An 8,329-nucleotide genomic window follows, 5' to 3' on the forward strand; every position below is an offset into this window, starting at 1 on the left:
TTTTAATATATATTTGTATGCAATTTGCTAAAATTTTGTTGAGAATTTTTGCATCAATGTTCATTAAGGATATTGGTCTGAAATTTTCTTTCCTCGATGTGTCTCTGTCTGGTTTAGGTATCAGGGTGATATTGGCTTCATAGAACGAGTTTGGGAGGGTTCCCTCCTCTTCTATTTCATGGAATAGTTTGAGGAGTATTGGAATGAGCTCTTCTTTAAAGGTTTTGTAGAACTCAGCTGAGAACCCATCTGGTCCTGGACTTTTCTTTGTTGGTAGGCTTTTGATGACCTCTTCTATTTCATTGCTTGAAATTGGTTTATTTAAGTTGTGTATGTCCTCCTCGTTCAGTTTAGGTAATTCATATGTCTCTAGAAATTTGTTGATGTCTTCAAGGTTTTCTGTTTTGTTGGAGTATAGATTTTCGAAATAGCTTCTAATTATGTTTTGTATTTCACTCGTGTCTGTTGTGATGTTTCCTTGTTCATTCCGAATTTTAGTAATTTGAGTTTTCTCCCTCTTTCTCTTTGTTAGTGTGGCTAAGGGTTTATCAATTTTATTTATTTTTTCAAAGAACCAACTATTTATTTTGTTAATTTTTCCAATTGTTTCTTTTGTTTCAATTTCGTTGATTTCGGCTCTGATTTTAACTATTTCCTGTCTTCTACCACTTTTGGTATTGGTCTGCTCTTCTTTTTCTAGTGCTTTGAGCTGTAGTGTTAAGTCGTTTATTTGTTGATTTCTACTTCTTTTTTTGAATGCACCCCATGAAATAAATCTTCCTCTAAGTACTGCTTTCATAGTGTCCCAGAGATTTTGATATGATGTGTCTTTGTTCTCGTTTACTTCTAAGAATTTTTTTATTTCCCTCCTGATGTCTTCTGTTATCCATTCATCATATAATAGTGTATTATTTAATCTCCAGGTATTGGAGAAGTTTCTGTTTTTTATTCTGTCATTTATTTCTAATTTCAATCCATTATGATCTGATAGAGTACAAGGTAGTATCTCTATCTTCTTGTATTTGCTAACAGTAGCTTTGTGGCATAAAATATGGTCTATTTTAGAGAAGGATCCATGTGCTGCTGAGAAGAAAGTGTATTCGTTCTTTGTTGGATGGTATATTCTATATATGTCCGTTAAGTCTAAATTGTTGATTGTGTTGTTGAGATCTATAGTTTCTTTATTCAATTTTTGTTTGGACGATCTATCCAGTGGTGAGAGAGGTGTGTTAAAATCGCCTAGTATTATTGTGTTGTGGTCTATTTGAATTCTGTAATTGAGAAGGATTTGTTTGACGTACGCGGATGAGCCAATGTTCGGGGCATAGATATTTATGATTGTTATGTCTTGCTGATTTATGCTTCCCTTAAGCAGCATGTAATGTCCTTCTTTATCCCTTCTGACTAGTTTTGGTTTGAAGTCCACATTATCTGAAATGAGGATGGATACTCCAGCTTTTTTGCTGTGTCCGTGTGCATGGTATGTTTTTCCCCATCCTTTCACCTTTAGTCTATGGGTGTCTCTTTCTATGAGGTGAGTCTCTTGCAGGCAGCATATTGTTGGATTTTTCTTTTTAATCCAATCTGCCAGTCTGTGTCTTTTGATTGATGAATTCAGGCCATTGACATTCAGGGTTATTATTGTGATATGATTTGTATTCCCAGTCAATTGACTCATATTTGTTTTTGACATGATTTGGTTTCTCCTTTATTTGGCTATTCCTTTAGGCTAGCGCCTCCTGTTGCTGATTTTCATCGTTGTTTTTCATCTCTTCCTCATGGAATATTTTGCTGAGAATGTTCTGTAATGCTGGCTTTCTTTTTGTAAATTCCTTTAGCTTTTGTTTATCATGGAAGGATCTTATTTCATCGTCAAATTTGAAGGTAAGTTTTGCTGGGTATAAGATTCTTGGTTGGCATCCGTTTTCTTTCAGGGCTTGGTATATGTTGTTCCAGGCCCTTCTAGCTTTTAGGGTCTGGATTGAAAAATCTGCTGATAATCTTATTGGTTTCCCTCTGAATGTAATTTGATTCTTTTCTCTCGCGGCCTTTAAAATTCTGTCTTTATTTTGTATGTTAGGTATTTTCATAATAATGTGCCTTGGTGTGGGTCTGTTGTAATTTTGTGTATTTGGAGTTCTATAAGCCTCTTGTACTTGGTTTTCCATTTCATTCTTCAGATTTGGGAAATTTTCTGATATTATTTCATTGAATAGATTGTTCATTCCTTTGGTTTGTTTCTCTAAGCCTTCCTCAATCCCAATAATTCTTAAATTTGGCCTTTTCATGATATCCCATAATTCTTGTAGATTCTGTTCATGATTTCTTACCATCTTTTCTGTTTGGCCAACTTTGCTTTCAAGATTAAATAATTTGTCTTCAATGTCTGAGGTTCTGTCTTCCAGGTGTTCTATCCTATTGGTTATGCTTTCTATGGAGTTTTTAACTTGGTTTATTGTTTCCTTCATTTCAAGTATTTCAGTTTGTTTTTTTTTGAGTATCTCTAACTCTTTATTGAAATGATCTCTTGCTTCCCGTATTTGGTCTTTTAACTGTTGATTGGTGCGATCATTTAATGCCTGCATTTGCTCTTTCATCTCCTCCTTCAATGCCTGCATTTGCTCTTTCATCTCCTCATTAGCTTCCCTGATCGTTTTAATTACGTACATTCTGAACTCCCTTTCTGACATTTCTTCTGCTGTGCTGTCATTGGGTTTTATTGATGTAGTATCTAGGTTTGTTTGGGACATTTTCTTCCCTTGTTTTCTCATATTGGTCAGCTGTCAGTGGGACCCTGAGATATTGCAGTTTTCCGCTATTGGCTTATAGTGTTCCGGTAGATTTCCAGTGTATCACCTCCCAGCCTTCAGTAGCCTGATGTCTTGGAGGAATCTGATAAAGCAGCACATCCGAAGAAAACTGCCCCTAGCCCCCTACTGGTTCCACGGTTTGGAACTGGTTCTGTGCGGAAATGCCCTCACTGTGGGCCTGCACCGTGCCGCTGGCCGTGTGGGAGGAGCCCACTGCCAGAGTGTGGAAGGCTACCTTGGGAAGACTCTAGCTGCCCTGCCCGGCTCCAATAAGCCACCTCTATCTGGGCCTGTCCCCCGGGCCGAGCTTTACCCAATGGGCAGACTCACCCGTGGCTCTATTTCAGTCCAAGTCTTTCAATGCCTCCCCTTCTTAACTCCAGGGTTCTGGAGCGACTGGGGGTGCAGTCTCCCTCTAGGCCACCATCTTGGATCGCCCCGTGAAGAGAGCCCGCAGCCGGAGTGGGCAGAGCCGCCTGAAGAGGTCTCTGACTGCCCTGCCCTAATCCCAGAGGCTGTTTACGGATCGCGGCTCTTCTGTCCTGAAATAAATTGTTGGGAGTCTGAGATATCAGATTTTCTTGTTACCACAGCAAAAGCTGACCCAATGATCCAGGTGATGTTTGGGGGTATTGCACTGACCCCAGAGTGGCCCCGCCCAGGTCAAGGACGGATGTTCAAGGAATGTCTGAGGTCACTCGGTATGGGTACTTCTCTGCCTGTTTTCATGTGTGATGGCCCAACAGATTACCATGGTGATCTGTTTCTCAGGCTTCCATTGGTGATCAGTGCTCAATGGGTCTGTAATGGACTGAGGAGGCAGAAAGGAACTGAGACTGAAATTCTCAGAATCGCATTTTTAAAATAAATTTCAAACACACTGTCCTGGAGAACTCTTGAGTAAAGGAAGCCAGTCAGGCCAAAGGGCCTTAACTTTGCATAAACTGGAAATGGAAGTGAAGTTGAACTTGGGCTGTTTCGTTGAACTCTTCTGTTGGAGAAATTGTAGCCACAAAGTCAAACATAAAACTAGGGACTATCCAAAAGAGGCAGCTGTGTTCCTGCAGCCAGTCAGGTGGTGTCTGCCTTCCACTTTTACATTTACGCGGATGTCAAAGGGTCCTGTGCCGCTTGCCACCGACCAGCGGGACAAACGACACGTACTCTTCAGAAGTTCATGAAGCAGCTTCCGCTTTATTCAGATAACACCCTCAGTATATAAGCAGTCTCATGCATAAACAATTGTAACCAGATATGTCCATCCAATCCTATTAAAGGTCAAGCGATCACGAGCTCAAGCACACATGTAAGATATATCTGTCCACGCGCTAGGCGGCTGAGCCAATTATCATACAGCTGATGGTAAACGCTTCCTGTTTTCCTCAAGGCGCATTCAGCACGCCCTTTGGCTCTCTGCCAGTCACCATCTTGGATGCATGTGGAGTAACCCTGGGCCCGGGTCTCGCGCGCCACAGTCCTGTGTCCACGCTTCCCCTTGGCCGTTCCTCCCTGGAACACTCTGCCGTTTTGGACCTGGTATTACACAGCTCATGAATTGCTTCTTCCTCAGGTGAACTTTTTAAAGATTTGATGTTATTTTAAACTGACATCTTTCTCAATTAATCTTTTGTAAGCATACCAAAGGCCAGGAAGGAGATCAGCAGGCGCCTGACACACACCCAACTCCTCAGGATGCCTGTGGTAAGTGCCTCTTGAATTTCAGGGGAAATCTAGGCTGGGTGACTGTCCATGGGAGGGGCTCAACCTGGTGGCTGGTGTCAGGAAGGGCGAGCAGCAGCCTCAATTCTGAAAGCTGGAGCACACATTCTAATATCTCACAAAACTCAGTTTCCATGGGAACAGAGAGTTCTTGGCAGGGTGTCTCCCTGGGGGTCCACGGAGCTTGGGTGTGGGTTTGGGCTGTTGGGGGGAAGCATGAGAGTGACCTGGGAGAGGACCTGGGTCCTTGTTCTAGAAGGTGGGTCTGTACGTGACCCCTGTGTCCCTGTAACTTCCCTCTCTGGGCCAGCACAGCTCCCGTGTCCCCTCCCATCTCCTCCCGCTCTCCTCCCTCCCCTCCCCCAGCCTCCTTCCCACACTGTCCACCTGCCCTTCAGGGGCACTTTCCCACCAGCATGGACACTTGCTGTGCCCCTGCCATGTCCCAAAGCCAGCAAACAGCCTTCTCCTGACCCTAAACCCTACATCAGTACCACCCTTATCTTTAGTCCTCTTGGAAGAAGAGAAGAAATGTTCCAAAGAACTCTCCAGCTCACCTCTCCAGTTCTCTCGCTCCTACTCCATCTTGAACCTGATTGTTGGGCAGAGGCTGAGGCTCAGGCCCACCGGGAGGCGGGTTCTGGGCTTGGCAGAGGAATGAGGATGGAGGCTTGGTGGGAACACCGCCCTCCTGTACTTGTAGGCAGCCCCCACGCAGCCCCAGCACTGCCACAGGCCCTGTTCCCATGCAGTCCCCCCAGAGAAGGCGCACTGCCCACAGCCTGCAGAAGGGGGCGCCACTCACAGTGAGAGTTCATGGCCCTGACCACACGCTGACCTTCACAGCTGACTCATGCCCTTGGCTGCATATGGAGGCACAGCATCGTCCCCAGATGCCTGACCTGGGAGCCTTTTGGGCCTAGTCAGACCTTCAGCCTCACTTCCTGCCCATCCCCTGCTCTGCTCCTGTCCCCCGTCATCCCCTCTCTGAGGACCTCACTTGGCTCCCCACCCCCTGGCCACTGCTCTCTGCTGGGTCTGCTCTGCTGGCCCTCCTCTCTCCCCAGCCTTAGGCTCCACTCTTGGTCCGTCCCCGTTTCTCTCTACTCACTGCCTCGTCAGTCTCACCCACTGTGGACACCTGAACACCTTCCTGTTCCAATGACACACAGTGCACAGCTGCAGCCACATCTGTCCTGCCCCCGGGTCTGGCCCCTCCACTAGTCAACTCCTGCACCAAATCCCCACGTTGATGCTGGTGAGAGAATCAGGGCCGAGCGTCATTTCCCTGGTGTTGAAGACGGAACACCCAAGAAACACCACGGCAGAGTAGAAAGAAAACTTTATTTAAAGGACAGAAGAGAGATGGACTTCTCGGAAGGGGAGGGCCTGAGGACTGGTGTCCGAGGAGGTGGGGGTGTCTGAGAAAGTGGGGTGTCCTGCCCCTTTTGTACATTTTAGATTTCCTTCCTTCTCATGTCTTCTCCTCCCCCACATCCTGCCTGCCTGGCTAGTGACCAAATGGTGGCCCAGAGGTGGAGTGTCCCAGGCAGGAATGCAGCTGCCCAGGGGCACAGGCAGGAAGGGAGCCGGCCGGGGGCGTCATTAACCATAGCTGGTAGGGAGGATCAGTTCCCTGGAGGCAGGTACGCTGACAGCAGGTGAAGGAGGGAAGGCACTGGAGGGGTTTAACTCTCTTGAACCAGTCCCCGTCTTTCTGACCCAATCACTTACTACCTACCCTGACTATCCATGTCCTCCCCTCACCCACCAGTGCCTGGCTCTCTCCCACTTGCCCTAATTTGTGACTCGATCTGCTGGAGAGCAGGGCATGGAAGACCCCTGGGACTTTCCCGCTGGGAAGGGACCACAGGGCTGCACCCACTGCCCATTGGGAGAATAATGGACCAATGCTGGTCGGGGAGAAGGAAGCAGGGGAGGTCAGGAAGGCAAGTCCCACCCAAGGCCAGGGCCACGGAATGCAGAGCAGGAAGACGGAAGCAGAAAACTGGGCTTCGCGTGTCACTTCTGCCATTGCCTGATCTTGGAAAGGGAGCGTCCCCAAGCCCCACCTTACACCTCAGTCCTCATCTGAGCACAGGGTGCCCTGCATGACAGCTTTGCAAAGGCACCTGAGAATGGGGCTCCAGGACTGTGTCAGCCATGACTTATTCGCCATCTCAGAAGACCTCAGAGGGCGGGAGGAGCCTATTCCCAGGAGGCCTTTATGAATGGAAGAATTTTCTTAAAAAAAAAAAATAGATGTTTGTTTAATACTCGTGTAATTGACTAGGTCCTTCTACTCCAACCTTGTTGCTTGGTTTAGACATGTTTGTGTGCCTTCCAGTTCCCTGTGGATGATTTCTCTCCTTTCCGTGGAGTAGGCCTGGCCTTGAGGGATTAAGGAGCAACTCTCCACCCCACTTGGCCTCATGAAGTCCCGGGAGTCATTCTCCCATAAGCCTGGGAGGGGATGGGGGATTTGACAGAAGCCAAGGATGATGCATCTTGGGACCCGACTCACGCTGAGCTGTGGACTGTCTCGACAGCACTCACGTCCTCTCCATCCATTCTGCTTCCAGCTGCCTGGGATGCTCATTTATGGAACTTTGCTTCTGTGTGCAGCTGTTACAATCTGTATCACCATGAGTTCTTCCACTAAGGTGAGTCGTAGGACTCCTGAATGTGTGGAAAGATGCCCCAGCTGGGTGGACTCTAGAGGGCCAGCAGGAGCCTCACTCCCTCACTCCTCCAGCCACTGGAGGGTCTGGTGGCCCTGGCCCTGCACCTGCCTGTCTCCTTCATGCTTACTGGTGTGTCCTGTGTGTGCCTATTTGTCAGGTGAACGTGATTGTCGTAAATAAGTTTTCAAGAGACCTGCCCTCATTCAAGGCTCCTATAGTTAGAGGCAAAAAGTGAGATCCAGTGTGCAGATCAGCAAAATGAAAGATTCTAGAAGAATCTTTCACTGCAACAAAAAGAAGACCTCCCCCTTCTCTGCTCTACAACCCAGGTCCTTCTTTTCCTGATAATCTAAGGGCAAAGTCCGTCCCTGCTCACCTCCGCACTCCATGCTTCACTTCAGCCCCACGAATCCTGCTGTCCTTCTGTTGAATGGAGAGGAGTTTTTCATGTATGTCAGCACTGAGTCCCTCCCTGGGGTGAGCCCTGTGTGTTTGTGGATGAGCGTCTTTGCACAGGCTTTGTGCACAAGTCCACCTGCACTTCTCTGCCTGTGGGCTTGTGGGTGGGGGGAATATCGAGGCAGCATCTTCTTCTTTCCATCACCCCTTCATTAATAAATGTGGATTAAGCATCTACTGATGTGCTGCACGGTCTGTTCATGGCAGGAAGTGGGTAGCATCATGAACATGACGCTGTCCTTGACCTCCAGGCAGGTCTGGCCTCAGGAACACACAAGAGCACACACCACGTGTATTCGTCACTTCTTCATCAGTGTAAGGAATGCCTGAGACAGGCCACCTTTGGAGAAGGGAGAGCTACTCAGCTAATGGTGTTGAAGGTTGGAGGGCCTGGCACCCACATGGGCTCTGTTGTAACAAGTAGTCATGGCAACCATGGGAGCACTTGTGGAAGGCAGGGGTCACTTCTGAACCAGGTGCAGATGGGCCTGGGTGGGGACAGGCTTGCTTCTTTAATAACCACCCTCTTGTAAGAACCCCCAAAGGAGTGACTAAGTAAATCCTTTTGTCCCAAAGGGACTGAGGCTCTCCCACCAGAACCCACCACCACAGATTCCACCACCTCCCAACAGCACCACGCTGGGGACCCAGCCTTTA

At 47.5% G+C, this 8,329-nt stretch overlaps 1 long non-coding RNA gene across 2 annotated transcripts; it reads left to right on the top strand.

Annotated features, from left to right (window-relative positions):
* The first annotated feature begins 4,196 nt into the window (after window positions 1–4,196).
* Window positions 4,197–7,843, top strand: LOC124960423 (uncharacterized). 2 transcript variants are annotated; one of them, XR_007104074.1, is made up of 4 exons: window positions 4,197–4,346; window positions 4,445–4,511; window positions 7,112–7,192; window positions 7,371–7,843. It is a non-coding gene; the product is annotated as an uncharacterized LOC124960423 (long non-coding RNA). The 2 variants fall into 2 exon arrangements; XR_007104075.1 differs by having other exon boundaries at window positions 7,543–7,843.
* The last annotated feature ends 486 nt before the right edge of the window (window positions 7,844–8,329 follow it).

This window comes from Sciurus carolinensis, chromosome 11 (assembly GCF_902686445.1).
Source record: "Sciurus carolinensis chromosome 11, mSciCar1.2, whole genome shotgun sequence".
Classification (NCBI taxonomy): Eukaryota; Metazoa; Chordata; class Mammalia; order Rodentia; family Sciuridae; genus Sciurus; species Sciurus carolinensis.